Genomic DNA, 15620 nt, shown 5'->3' with positions numbered 1-15620 from the left:
GTGGCAATATACATCTGGTTCCTACTAGCAAAATGTAGGCACAAAAATTATAGTATAGTAGAAAAAGTTTAAAAAATAGAACACAACAAAGAAGCTTGGTGCTTTGCTCACTCGTCTTCAAACAGTGCCCGTCTGTATGAATATGGGGTTGTTTGTTCCTGTGGGGGTCATGTGTCTTTGAATAGAATAGAATAGAATAGAATAGGAGAATACAGCAGGGGACACACACGCCACTGTGGATAAACGGGGCTATCGTGGACAGTTCTACTATGGCGCGACCCCGGTCAGTCGCCTTTGGTTTAGCTCCGCGACGATTGTGCACATTTTTAGCTATTATGTTTGTTTTTTCCACTTTTTTTATTAAAACATCACTGGCGGGTATGTCATACGACCGCCAGACACTTATGGACCTAAACTCCGGACTCAAAGAGGAGTTGGGAGACACTTTATGCCCAGAAGGGCTAACAGAAATCAAGCGGGAGAACGACAACAAAGGAAACGGCAGAAAGAAGCATAGAGGTAGACGAGGCGGTATCAGACTTAGATTCAAAAGATCTGCTTACCGTCCAGCAATTCCATCCATCTTTCTGGCGAATGCACGTTCGTTGGAGGGAAGGATGGACGACTTGAGAGCGAGGGTCCGATTCCAACGGGAGATGAGAGACGTTAACATCATGTGTTTCACTGAGACATGGCTCAAGCCAACGACGCCGGACAACAGCGTCTCTCCATCGGACAATTTCACCGTCCTGAGAGCAGATCGCACGGCAGCCTCTGGGAAGAGCATCGGAGGTGGGGTCTGCATCCTCACGAACAATCTCTGGGTTAATCCCAAGGAAGTACATGTCCTCTCAAGTTCATGCTCCCCAGATATGGAACATCTCCAAATCCTGTGCCGCCCGTACCACCTACCCCGTGAGTTTACCGCGGTCATTATATCCGTCGTGTATATTCACCCACAGGCAAATACTGGCAAAGCGCTGGTGGAATTACACGACCACATCAACAAACAGCAGATCAAGCACCCGGAAGCCGCGACGATAGTGACTGGCGACTTCAACCAGGCAAATCTGAAAAAAGTGATGCCGACCTTTTTTCAGCACATCGCCTGCTCCACAAGAGGGGGGAACACACTCGACCACTGTTACACCCCGTTCAGAGCTGCCTACAAGGCTGTAGTGGCTCCGCCACTGATGGGCTCTGCAAGCGCGAGCGATCACGACTCCATTTTTTTAATCCCAGCATACAAACAAAGATCGCGTGACGTCGTCGTGTCACGTGAGACAAAAAAGTGGTCTGACGAATCAGAGGCCGCGCTCCGTGACGCGTTCGAGGATACAGACTGGGACATGTTTAAAGGAAGCGCCAGTGACGTCAGCGAGTACGCTGATACCGTTGTGAGTTACATAGCAACAGTGGTGGACGGCATTGTCCTCACAAAGAAGGCGCGGGTTTTCCCAAACCAGAAACCTTGGGTGGACAGCACTATAAGAACAGCCCTAAACTCACGCACCACGGCTTATAACCTGGGCAGAGAGTCAGGAAATATGGAAGAGTACAAGGCTTCAGTCTACACTCTGCGCAAGGCTGTTAAACTTGCTAAGAGGACATATGCTGAGAAACTGGAGACACAAATGGCACAAAACGACACAAGAGGCTTGTGGAGGGGACTGAAGACAATAACTGACTACAAAGTCAGCGCCCCCTCAATGAGCGACGACGACAAACTCAACTCCTTCTACGCTCGGTTCGGTGTAGACAGTGTCGCCGCTAGCCCTCTGGCTAGTGACGTCACTGGCGCACCGGCTGTTGTGGAGGGGGGGGGGGGGGGAACCGCGGGGGGGCGGGGGCGCTCTCTCGTTGTCGGAACACAGTGTGAGAAGAGCATTTATGCAGGTGAACACCAGGAAGGCTGCAGGCCCAGATGGTATAACAGGACGCATACTTAAGTCCTGTGCAAACCAGCTTGCCCCGGTGTTCACCGCCATATTTAATCAATCCCTGGCGGAGTCAGTAGTCCCTGCCTGCTTCAAGATGTCTACCATCATCCCTGTACCGAAGAAACCCTCCCCAACATGTCCAAATGATTACAGACCGGTGGCACTCACCTCTGTGGTCATGAAATGTTTCGAGAGGCTGGTCAAGGACCACATTTGTGCCTCTCTCCCCAGTGATATGGACCCTATGCAATTTGCATACAGGACAAACAGGTCCACTGATGACGCGGTCTCCCAGGTACTGCACAGCACTCTCTCCCACCTTGACCGTCAGAAGGGGGGCTATGTGAGACTGTTGTTCATTGACTACAGCTCAGCGTTCAACACCATAGTCCCCACCAGACTGGTGGACAAGCTGATCGAGCTAGGCCTGAGCTCCGCCCTGAGCGCCTGGGTACTGGACTTTCTGAGTGAAAGACCCCAGGAGGTCAGGGTGGGGGGTCAGACCTCCAACACCATCACCCTGAGCATCGGGTCCCCCCAGGGCTGTGTTCTAAGCCCCCTGCTGTACTCACTCTACACACACGACTGTGTGGCCAAGTTCAGCTCCAACTCCATAGTGAAGTTCGCCGACGACACGGTGGTGGTGGGGCTGATCTCGGACAACGACGAGAAGGCCTACCGAGAGGAGGTTGAGGTACTGGAACGTTGGTGCCAGGACAACAGCCTGCTCCTGAACATTGGTAAAACCAAGGAGCTGATCGTGGATTATAGGAGAGGACAGCAGGAGACACACACACCACTGATGATTAACGGGGCTACCGTGGACAGGGTGAGCAGCTTCAAGTACCTGGGGGTCCACATCTCAGAGGACCTGACATGGTCAACACACATAGACACAGTAGTAAAGAAAGCGAAGCAGCGCCTCTACCACCTGAGACAGTTAAGGAAGTTCAGAGTATCGGGGAAGATACTCCAGTCCTTCTACTCAGGAGCTGTAGAGAGCATCTTGACCGGAAACATCACTGCCTGGTATGGGAACAGCACGGCACAGGACAAGAAGGCCCTACAGAGAGTGGTGCGCTCAGCCGAGCGTACCATGGGTATTGCGCTACCTCCCCTGCAGGCTCTATACAACAAGAGGTGCAAATCCAGAGCCTGCAGGATAATGAAAGACCCCCACCACCCCAATAACAGCCTGTTCCAGCTGCTGAGGTCAGGCAGACGCCTGCGAACCCCAGCTACTAGGACGGAGAGGCTTAGGCTAAGCTTCTTCCCCCAGGCCATCAGAGCCTTGAACAATGAACATTGAGAGACACAGAAACTGAACTATCCACACACAAGCACACACAAGCACACACAAGCACATACACGACATGCACGCTGAGCACGCTCACACACTAGCAGCCACTTTAACACTCATGCCGCACACACGCACACTTATGGCCAGAGGAAAGGCCACTTTAAAGTAGTATAACATCAGGAACAGTGTATTGCACTACTAAAGCTACCTAGCATGTCCTATATGCTCTGTAAATACTAATGTACAGATACCGAGATGGCACACCATGTACCTGTTTATTGCACTGTTTTATTGGATTCTATTAATATGTTGTACCACTGTATTTTATTGGATTCTATTATATGTTGTACCACTGTATTGCACATCGTCGCGGGCAAGACCAGCCGCATTTCACTGTATACCTGTATGCCGTGACAATTAAAACTCTTGACTTGACTTGACTTGACTTGACAGGGTGAGCAGGGTGAGCAGTTTCAAGTACCTGTCAACACACATATATTCTGTGGTGAAAAAGGCTAAACAGCGCCTCTATCACCTGAGACAGTTAAGGAAGTTCAGAGTATCGGGGAAGATACTCCACTCCTTCTATTCCGGGGCTGTAGAGAGCATTCTGACTGGAAACATCACTGTCTGGTTTGGAAACAGCACGGCACAGGACAGGAAGGCACTCTAGAGAATGGTGCGCTCAGCAGAGCGTACTACGGGTATTGCACTACCACCCCTGCAGGACTTATATAACAGGAGGTGCAAATCCAGAGCCTGCAGAATAATTAAACACCCCCCACCACCCCAACAACAGCCTGTTCAAGCTGCTGCGGTCAGGCAAACGCCATACACACACTACGAGAACAGAGACACTCCGGCTCAGCTTCTTCCCCCAGGCCATCAGAACACTGAACTCTCCATCTCACAATGTGAACTTGGTTAATTATATTAACGTATAGCTGGTAATATAAAGTTTACCATAATGCTTCTAATAATTTAAATTAGATATGTACAATTGCAAAAATTGCACAAGATTATGCACATATTCTTGAGGATACTACATATATGCAGTGAAAGGGTTAACATACTGTGTATTGTCACAGTGAAAGGGTTAACCGTTTGGTAGTGTGGCAGTGAAAGGGTTAACAATTGTGTGTATTGTGTGCTGTACTGTACTGTACCCATTATGCGATCTGTTAATAAAAAATGTCAATCAAGGCTAGGCTAAATTCGGTCTAGAATGGGGTGAAAAGTGAAAGTTTGGTAGACGTCTATTCTAGACGTGTTTTGAACGTCTAAGTGTAGCAGCCTGAAAATATTGTCTATTATTCAGAACTGCTAACTTGTGTTTTATATCCCCTTTGTACACAAAGACATCATTGATATTCCCACGAGCAATGATATGAGTTTCTCTTCCTTCTATCGGCTGGAGTATGGACCATACACAGTATCGCTGGACCATATTCAACATCCTTCCCTGTGTGACTAGTAGGCGGGACCAGCAGGGGGCGGTGTCTGGCAGAGAGTGTCGGAGAGAGATGGGACGTGATATATGGAGGAGGAAGACGGAAGGAGATTCTCTTCAACAGTGAACTTGAACACGAACAGTCGCAACGGACGGGGGCTCGGGAGAGCCCTGTTGCAGAAGTTATGTTGGAGGGCCCCGTGGGATAGCGACGGGTGATAGGAAGTACTTGCTAGTGGACGCGATATCCTAGAAGTACCAGTGATAGTGTGTGAGCAAACAGTGCAGAGCCAAGCACTAACAATCGGGTTATAGTAGTTACTGTGTGCGGTATAAGTAACGTGCGGCTAACAACATATCAAAGTCCTTAACAATCGGGTTATAGTAGTTACTGTGTGCGGTATAGAGTGCGAGCCCCGAGACGCGCGTGGGCCTACAACCGGTCTGCTCCGGCTGCCTTCAATCAGTCTGCTCCGGCTGCCTGCAATCAGTCTGCCCCGGTTACCTGCAACCAGATCTGCACCCGGCTGCCTGCAGCCTACGGAGTTCGTCCCGTCCAGCAGGGGTCGTCATCACTCAGCACACGCTCTCAGCCGGCGCTGCCTCTCTGCCCCAGCTCCGCCTGCTAGTATCCTCACCGAGAGCGTTCGACGCCATCTTGCTTTCCAGACAACAGTGGCGAGGCGGCCATTTCGGATGAGTACAAATGGGCATTGATGCTCCCGAGCTATTATACAGTATACAGTGTGGTGCAGCCTGCGGGCGAAATTAACGTTGCTACTACCGTTCCATAGGGGTACCCCAAACAATACATGCCGGCATTAAGATAGGACTTTTACTGGTATTTTGTGGGCCCACCCTTTTGCTTTCTGTTTATTTCTTTTGAGTGTGATACCGTGTTGGTGTAATAATATTTTCCCATTCAGTGAACCCTTCTATTCCTCCCCTATGTCCTCCCTTCTTTCCCCATATTACGGAGTACTAGAGCAGTATATGTAAACCCTTAGGGAAGGTATTGATACTGTGTCTAGCCCAGACGTGGGCAGCACTTAGTCTGGGTACAACGAGAGCACTTGGTGCCTAGGGCGTAATTACATAATTACCAGACTGTAACTATCGTGTAACGATGACCATGGTGCAATAATTACCAGACTGTAACTATTGTGTAACGATAACCATGGTGCAATAATCACCAGACCGTAACTATTGTGTAACGAGAACAATGGTGCAATAATAATCAGACTGAATGGGAGCACGGTGTGTGTGTCTTTTACTGAGCCTAATCTTAACCCTTTTGATGCGGGTAATATATATATTGTTAACCCCTTCCTATTTAACCTTCCCTTTCCTACTGTAAGGTTTCTGGTGTTAATGAGGGAGGGTACTGCTTGCGGGGGAAACCAAGTTATTTATTTACCATCCAGTCACTAGGTGTGGGGGGGTGCTAAGGGGACAATTGGGGAGAGTGAGGGCGTGTTGGGGAGTACTGCTGACTGCCCTGGAAGAGAGAGGAAGACCAGAGTACCGGACTAGGTTTGTAAATCCTGGGCCCCATACACTCCCACTGCCAGCCTCCAGTTGACGCTCCTGACCCCAAAGACAGAGGTGCAGCTAGCCAGAGTTCTACTGTGTCTCGCTACCTAGTGACCGTGCACCACAGTTCCCACGAAGCAGGGATAATCCACCCTGCTACATAAGCTTAGACGTGTTTTGAACGTCTAAGCTTAGACGTTGTTTCAACGTCATGACATAGAAGTCTAAAATCAGTCTAGAATGGGGTGAAAAGTGAAAGTTTGGTAGACGTCTATTCTAGACGTGTTTTAAACGTCTAAGCTTAGACGTTGTTTCAACGTCATGACATAGACATCTAAAATCAGTCTAAAGTGGGGTGAAAAGTGAAAGTTTGGTAGACGTCTATTCTAGACATGTTTTGAACGTCTAAGCTTAGACGTGTTTTGAACGTCTAAGCTTAGACGTTGTTTCAACGTCATGACATAGACGTCTAAAATCAGTCTAGAATGGGGTGAAAAGTGAAAGTTTGGTAGACGTCTATTCTAGATGTGTTTTGAACGTCTAAGCTTAGACGTGCTTTGAACGTCTAAGCTTAGACGTTTAAACAATGTCTAAAATGGGGTGAAAAGTGAAAGTTTGGTAGACGTCTAAGCTTAGACAAGATTCTCCTGGGCTAAATGAGAGCTATGGACACACACACACACACACACACACAGTCAGAAGAACGTTCAGACAAATCATGCAGGATTGTTATCAGTCAGGTTTCCCAGCACTATCAGCGCCACCTGCTGATCAAATGGCAAACCATCTGCACAGCAGACTCACCAGCTTCCCCGTTACACTCGCCTCCCTAAACTCACGCCCCTCAGGACATCTGGGTCACATCTGTGCATATTGTTAATATTTTCAGATGTGAATACATTGAAATAATATACTTAGTGCATAGTTTAAAATACGTCTAAGCTTAGACAAGATTATCCTGGGCTAAATGCAAGCGATGGATAGACGTCACCTTAAATCTTCGAAAATATCGTGCTCATATATTTGTTGGTGCGTTTGCAGGACGTCTGTGGTGCATATTTTTCATATTTGGAGATGTTAATGCATTGAAATAATAAGTTTAGTGCATAGTTTAAAATACGTCTAAGCTTAGACAAGATTATCCTGGGCTAAATGCGAGCGATGGATAGACGTCACCTTAAATCTTCGGAAATATCGTGCTCAGATATCTGTAGGCGCGTTTGCAGGACGTCTGTGGTGCATATTTTTCATATTTGGAGATGTTAATGCATTGAAATAATAAGTTTAGTGCATAGTTTAAAATACGTCTAAGCTTAGACAAGATTATCCTGGGCTAAATGCAAGCGATGGATAGACGTCACCTTAAATCTTCGGAAATATTGTGCTCAGATATTTGTAGGCGCGTTTGCAGGACGTCTGTGGTGCATATTTTTCATATTTGGAGATGTTAATGCATTGAAATAATAAGTTTAGTGCATAGTTTAAAATACGTCTACAAAAAAACACGATTTGGCTGGGTTATACGAGAGCTATGCAAAGACGCTTGGTTGAAAAGACGTGTTTTGCTCACTGGGTAGTGTTGCGCCCGACTTCAGTTAAAAGCCAAATTGCATTATAAATCTAGTTAATAGATGCCAGACAGAAGGTCTGCACCTGATGCAGATTGTTTGGAGAATATTACTTTACTATTTCTCTAATATATATCAGACCGACTATAGGCTAGCTATGATATATATTTCAGCTATAATGTCCTAACAGAGAAACTACCACCACCTAAAAAGAAATCCTTATTATACCTTGTTTTATCCATGTTTAGGCAGTAGCACTTTGAAGTAACTTCAGTGAACAGCGCCTTGGTGCTGAAATGTCATTCAAACTTACTTATGGCCGGACCTGGTCTTGTGGTCAACCTCCCAGAAGTCTGTATTCATTGTGGAACTAACTGTACCATGGGAGGCTGCAGTTGGTGAAGCATATGAACGTAAACGACTGAAGTACTCCGACATAGCAGCCGAGGCAGAACAACGCGGCTTGCGTGCCCAGGTGCTTCCGGTGGAGGTTGGTTCTAGAGGATTTGTTGCCATGTCCACAACCAAGCTTCTTAAGGGGATGGGAGTGCGAGGACAGGCATTCCGACAAGCTGTCAAAACACTGTCAGAGGCTGCCGAACGAAGCAGCAGATGGCTATGGATTAAGAGAAAGGACCCCAACTGGGCTGCAAAATGACCATCGAGGGGTAAAAGCAGAGGGGGGCACAGCTGGGACGCCAGGTGTTGCCGTTGAGCCCTTCGGAGGTGTCGTGGGCCTGTCAACGAAACACCAATGAAGGAGGGTGCCCACCTGAAGACCCCAGTGAAGCTTTTACCACTACCCCATTCAAAAAAGTGCTGATTATCTAAGGGATTGTAATATCTAGTCCTATAAACTCATTCAACTAATGACTGTGACGGGCGAAGACGACACCACACATGTAAACAGTAACAATGCAATTAATGAATGTCTTGTTGTAATTAGTATATACCCAATGTCATGCGTCTTCTTGAAGCGGATTCAGCTTGTTTTGCTCCGATTTGACGTCAGTTTAACCCTTTATACTCCTAGGCATATTTAATTCCGCCAGGATCTTTTCTTTTTATTGTGCACTGTAGCATTGTCAAAGAGTAATTGTGTTTGCCCTTTTCCCTTTGTAACTTCATCCTTTATCTTTCAACTTATTTGACGTTGCTGTATGATATATAATAAAAGACGGAGCTGTTAATGCATATGCAGGTTTGTGTCCACGAGCAAGCTATATTCACGTAACTCGCATATATTCAAATGATTCCTGTAATTCCTGTACAGTAACCATTCAACTAACACGACAGTGTAAAAAAAAAACTCTATCCAGACACAAACACATAAACGCATATAAATTGCTCCAACAAGCATGCCGGGCCAGTAGGTGGCGATACGCGATATCTCAAATACCATAGCGGTGCCGAGCGGACAGGACGATTGACAGATACAATGTCAATGTTGAGATCACAATCTCCCGATTCTGAAACAAAATATTGCGAGTCCTTAAACAAACTGTTCCAAAGATATTTAATGTTTTGCTAAACATGTCTAGTGTTGCGCCCGGCTTTAGACCAAATAGATTCTGAATTGTGTTAATAGACGCTTAAGCGTCTGCACCTGATGCGCTCTGATGTTGTGGATAGTTATGAGGATGTTGGCATTACGCGTGAGTGGTCCCAGGATGACCTATAACATTATTAGTTGAATGGTTACTGTACAGGAATTACAGGAATCATTTGAATATATGCGAGTCTGGCGTCTATTAACACAATTTAGAATCTATTTGGTCTAAAGCCGGGCGCAACACTTGACATGTTTAGAAAAACATTAAATATCTTTGGAACAGTTTGTTTAAGGACTCGCAATATTTTGTTTCAGAATCGGGAGATTGTGATCTCAACATTGACATTGTATCTGTCAATCGTCCTGTCCGCTCGGCACCGCTATGGTATTTGAGATATCGCGTATTGCCACCTACTGGCCCGGCATGCTTGTTGGAGCAATTTATATGCGTTTATGTGTTTGTGTCTGGATAGAGTTTTTTTTAACACTGTCGTGTGGACGAGGATTATTTTTTTAAACGGAGCCTGAAAATATCCATTTGGCAAAAGATCCGAGTAGCCTCCAGCTGCAGCCCTGGAGAATCCTCTCACTGGCAAGCTTGTGCCAGCCACAGGACGCGCACTGATTGGCGGAAAGTACGGAAGTATCTCGAAGTACGTCTGCGCTGATTAGCGCAGTTTCTCGAAGGCAGCCACAAACCTGCGCTGTTTTAAGTGAGCGTGCTTGCTCACTACCGCCATCTGCTGGGATGGTGTCCACATTGATATTTTAGACCACCGCACTTCCGGTATTTGCTTAGAGTTTGGAATCAGGGCTGGTTTTGATTGATTGATTGATTAAAAACTTTATTAACAGATTGCAGAATGGGTACAATACAGTACAGCTCAATACATACAATTGTTAAGGGGATGCAGACCAAAGAAAGACTTTTGTCTTGTTTACATCAGGGTCCCCCATTTTCAATTCATCATAACATATATGATGAATCTCAACATCCACCAGATTAAACACCCAGAGTCAGCCATGGTCATTGCCGGCGATTTCAACCAGGCAAATCTGAAGAAAGTGATGCCATGATCGCCTGCTCCACCAGAGGAGGAAACACGCTCGACCACTGCTACACCCCGTTCAGAGCCGGGTACAAAGCGGTACCGGCTCCTCCATTAGCGGGAGCTACAAGCACATCTGATCATGACTCCATTTTCCTCTATCCTGCTTACAGGCAGAGATCACGTGACGCCATCGTGTCACGTGAGGTAAAGAGATGGTCCGACCAATCAGAGGCCACGCTTCAGGACGCCCTCGAAGACGTCGATTGGGATATGTTCGAGGGAAGCGCCAGTGACGTCAGCGAGTTCGCAGACACTGTTGTTAGCTTCATAGCAACCTTAGCTGATAGTATCATCCCCACAAAGAAGGCGAGGGTCTTCCTGAACCAGAAACCGTGGGTGGACAGTACTATCAGAGCATCTCTGAAAACTCGCACCACTGCCTACAACCTGGGCAGAGAGACAGGAAACATGGAAGAGTACAAGACAACAGTCTACACTCTGCGCAAGGCTGTTAAACTTGCCAAAAGGACGTATGCTGACAAAATGGAGGCACAAATGGCACAGAATGACACAAGAGGCTTATGGCGGGGACTGAGGACGATAACTGACTACAAAGTCAGCGCCCCCTCAATGGGGAGCGACGGCGCCTCTCTCGCGGACCAGCTCAACTCCTTTTACGCACGGTTTGGTGCAAACAGTGGCGCCGCTAGCTCAACGGCTAGTGACGTCACTGGCGCGCCTGCTGTTGTGGAGGGGGGGGGGGGCATCCGCGGGGGGCGGGGACGCTCTCTCATTGACGGAGCACAGTGTGAGAAGAGCATTTATGCAGGTGAACACCAGAAAGGCTGCTGGCCCAGATGGAATAACAGGACACATACTTAAGTCCTGTGCTAACCAGCTAGCCCCTGTGTTCACCACCATATTTAATCGATCCCTGGCGGAGTCAGTGGTCCCTGCCTGCTTCAAGATGTCTACCATTATCCCGGTACCAAAGAAATCCTCCCCAACAGGTCTCAATGACTACAGACCGGTGGCACTCACCTCTGTGGCCATGAAATGTTTTGAGAGGCTGGTCAAGGATCATTTGTGCCTCCCTCCCCAGTGATATGGACCCTATGCAATTTGCATACAGGCCAAACAGGTCCACTGATGATGCGGTCTCCCAAGTACTGCACAGCACCCTCTCTCACCTGGACCGCCAGAAGGGGGGCTATGTGAGACTGTTGTTCATTGACTACAGCTCAGCGTTCAACACCATAGTCCCCACCAGACTGGTGGACAAGCTGATCGAGCTGGGTCTGAGCTCCGCTCTGAGCGTCTGGATACTGGACTTTCTGAGTGAAAGGCCCCAGGCGGTCAGGGTGGGGGGTCAGACCTCCAACACCATCACCCTGAGCATCGGATCCCCCCAGGGCTGTGTTCTGATCCCCCTGCTGTACTCACTATACACACATGACTGTGTGGCCAAGTTCAGCTCCAACTCCATAGTGAAGTTTGCGGACGACACAGTGGTGGTGGGGCTGATCTCGGACAACGACGAGAAGGCCTACCGGGAGGAGGTTGAGGTACTGGAACGCTGGTGCCAGGACAAGAGCCTGCTCCTGAACATTGGTAAAACCAAGGAGCTGATCGTGGATTTTAGGAGGAGACAGCAGGGGACACACACACCACTGAGGATAAACGGGGCTACCGTGGACAGGGTGAGCAGCTTCAAGTACCTGGGGGTCCACATCTCAGAGGATCTGACATGGACAACACACATAGACTCAGTCGTAAAAAAGGCGAAGCAGCGCCTCTACCACCTGAGACAGTTAAGGAAGTTCAGAGTATCTGGGAAGATACTCCAGTCCTTCTACTCCGGAGCTGTAGAGAGCATCTTGACTGGAAACATCACTGCCTGGTATGGAAACAGCACGGCACAGGACAAGAAGGCCCTACAGAGAGTGGTGCGCTCAGCCGAGCGTACCACGGGTATTGCACTACCACCCCTGCAGGTCCTATACAACAAGAGGTGCAAATCCAGAGCCTGCAGAATAATGAAAGACCCTCACCACCCCAACAACAGCCTGTTCAAGCTGCTGCGGTCAGGCAAACGCCTGCGAACACCAGCAACTAGGACAGAGAGACTTCGGCTCAGCTTCTTCCCCCAGGCCATCAGAGCCTTGAACACTGAACTCTCCACCCACAAGCACACATGAGCACACACACAACACACACACTGTACACGCTCACACACTAGCAGCCACTTTAACATGAGCACACACACACTCATGCTGCACACGTTCACACTTATGGTCACTTTACAAAAGGAAAGGTCACTTTAAGAATAATATAGTATAACTTGAGATTGTATAATATAGCATTGTATAGCAGTGTACATAAAGACCCAGTGCCTCATCCGTAGCTAACAGTGTATTGCACTACCACAGGACCTAGCATGTCCTACCATGCTCTGTAAATAACTCATGTACAAATACCGATATGCCCTACATTGTCTACTTGTTTTATTGCACAATGTCGTTCTATTGGATTCTTATTATATATTACTATTGTATTATGCACAATCGCTGCGGGCACGACCCCCCGCATTTCATTGTATACTTGTATGCTGTGACAAATAAAACTCTTGACTCTTGACATGACTTGATGACATACAGATAGACAGTACTGCTACATCTAGACATTTATGACATACCAGATTTGCAAATACAGTACCGTTTCTGTGATACAAAAAGAGTCTAGTGTGGTAATATTGACCTTGAATTTCATAACTAATATGGGTGTATAATCAGAAAACCATAATGCAAAAAGCCAGGTGTACCCTTTCAACAGCAGAGTGTGTTTTCAGTGCTAAAGTAAGAAGTGATACTGGTGTTACAGAAACAGTCAATAAACCCCCACTAACAAATGTACTCAGTACTCAGAACAAAGAGACAAAGGTCACACCTACTGTGACCAGATTACAGCAGAGGACAGCTGGTCTAACCAGAGACCAGATACTGGCTCTGACATTATAAGACAGGACTAAAGATCATTAATCAATAAAGACATGGTTCAAAGTTAAATGAAAAAGCATGATACTTGATTGGCTTTGATTGGATAAAGAAATCAATATAGATATTTAGAGTTAAGAATCCTGGTATAGTTATCACAATGTTGATGCATTCAGAGGAGGGGGCCACAGGCAGGCCCCCTCCCTCTCTGTCAGGGGTGCAGTCGTAATATGGGCGGAGGCCAAACGGTATCCTATTATTATGCAAAGTCTAGGCACTTATCACCTAGACTTTGCATAATAATAGGATGCACGCACTTCGGAGCCCAAACGCCATTTGACCGCGGTTGCCCAGCACTGCACCACTGCTCTCTGTCCCATCACGTCGCCACAGTCCAGAGGAGGGGGCCACAGACAGGCCCCCTCCCTCTCTGTCCCATCACGTCGCCACAGCCCAGAGGTGGGGGAAGCCAGCCCCCACAGAAGACCGCCCACAGAAGACCACCTGATTGGACCAAAATGTACTACTAGAAATGTTATGATTGGTGGGAAGTTATAGTATATAAGAGCAAACATAGTGTTAGTTCAGGAGCCCAGACCCCCAACCCAGGTCTGCGGCTCCACCGCTCCCACCACACCACCAGAGAGACTGTGCTGCTTTTTATGTGAGTAAATCATGGACCCATGGTTGGTTAGAATAGATACTTATCTTAGAAACCAGGGCCCTCATTCATCAACGTGTTCTACGCACAGATTTGTGCTTACCCTGTGCGTACGATCATTTCTAAGCAAAGAGTGGGATTCATCAATTTCAACTTGAACTTGACTCCGTGCTTACGTCTACGCACAGGTCAGAGCACACTTAGCTGACGCCCAGTGGTAGAATATATTATTACAACAAGGAAATGAGCTTCTGTGCATAATAACACTGGCATGTTCCGTGAACCGTAGTTCATTATAGTTCATTGTAAAATAGCAACAGTAGTGTAATTATGGTCAAAACCCTATAAATAGCATTTGGAATAATAGATCTTTCTCTCAGAATGAATGCAGCATGGTTTATATAGCGTTATCGGAATATACAGGGTGTAGGCTACTGACTGACTGCGCTCCGCGTAGCTTGATTGATTGATTGATTGAAAAGTTTATTAACAGATTGCAGAATGGGTACAGTACAGTACAGCTCAGTACATACAATTGTTAAGGGGATGCAGACCAGAGAAAGACTTTCGTCTTGTTTACATCAGGGTCCCCCATTTTCAATTCATCATAAATCATAAAGCTCAACTCGTTATTATTTTGCGCACAGACCGCAGAATCACGGGAACGTTTTGATTATATTTAAAAGGCTTTACGTTAAACGAAACAAGTGGAATTTCGAAGCTGTAAGCAGAATACAAGTCATATGAATATAGTGTTCTTCCCCCTTTTTACTGTATAAGAAATAATAGAAAACGCATTGCAATGACACCAGATAGTGGACAGACTATGTATATGATGGGATTCAAGTTCGCGTTTTTGTTGATCATAGGCATGCTGTCAGAGTATGATATCTTAATCAAACATTCTAGAACATTTGTCGTCACAGATCATGTCCTAATAGAACATAGGCTATGGCATGGATCGTGATATTGTGTGGACTGTTATTATTACTGTACCGGTACCACCCATTGTGACAACAGCCTTGTGAGTCCCGCACACAAACATGATGGAATTCAAGTTCATGTATTGAAAGGCAGGCTACATCATACATGCAGTGAGATTCATTGTTCTTGTATATGCTCTCGTATTATTGTTTATATAGGCTACCCAATACTGACATCAAAATAGATTGTAGTATGCCTCTAGAAATCATATGCAGCAGGTAGAAAATTGACGGGAGATCCATCGCGATTTGGAATAAAATTGAGGAGAACTTTAATCCCTGGGTATTAATCAAACAACACGGGAAAAGGCAGTCATATTCCAGCGCGGTATTTATTAGTGTTTGCGCTGCCCAGGCAGCAATGGTTAATAGATATCATATCCGACATCACCGTAAGTGTACACGTCTGTCAGCCTGTCTCATGACACGCTTCCCTCGGCTTAGTCCATTTTTCCACATTTCATGGGTGTATTCCATTACCGTATATGGTTAATCGGGGCGTTTCTGGTATGCAAATACTTAAAACAGTGCACGAGCTCAAACGTAGGATCAAAGTCATATTCATCATGACAGGTGTGCGTAGAACCT

Source organism: Notolepis coatsorum (genome assembly GCF_963971535.1).
Source record: "Notolepis coatsorum genome assembly, chromosome: 4".
Classification (NCBI taxonomy): Eukaryota; Metazoa; Chordata; class Actinopteri; order Aulopiformes; family Paralepididae; genus Notolepis; species Notolepis coatsorum.
The sequence above is the reverse complement of the archived record's forward strand: the minus strand, read 5'-3'. Positions refer to the sequence as shown.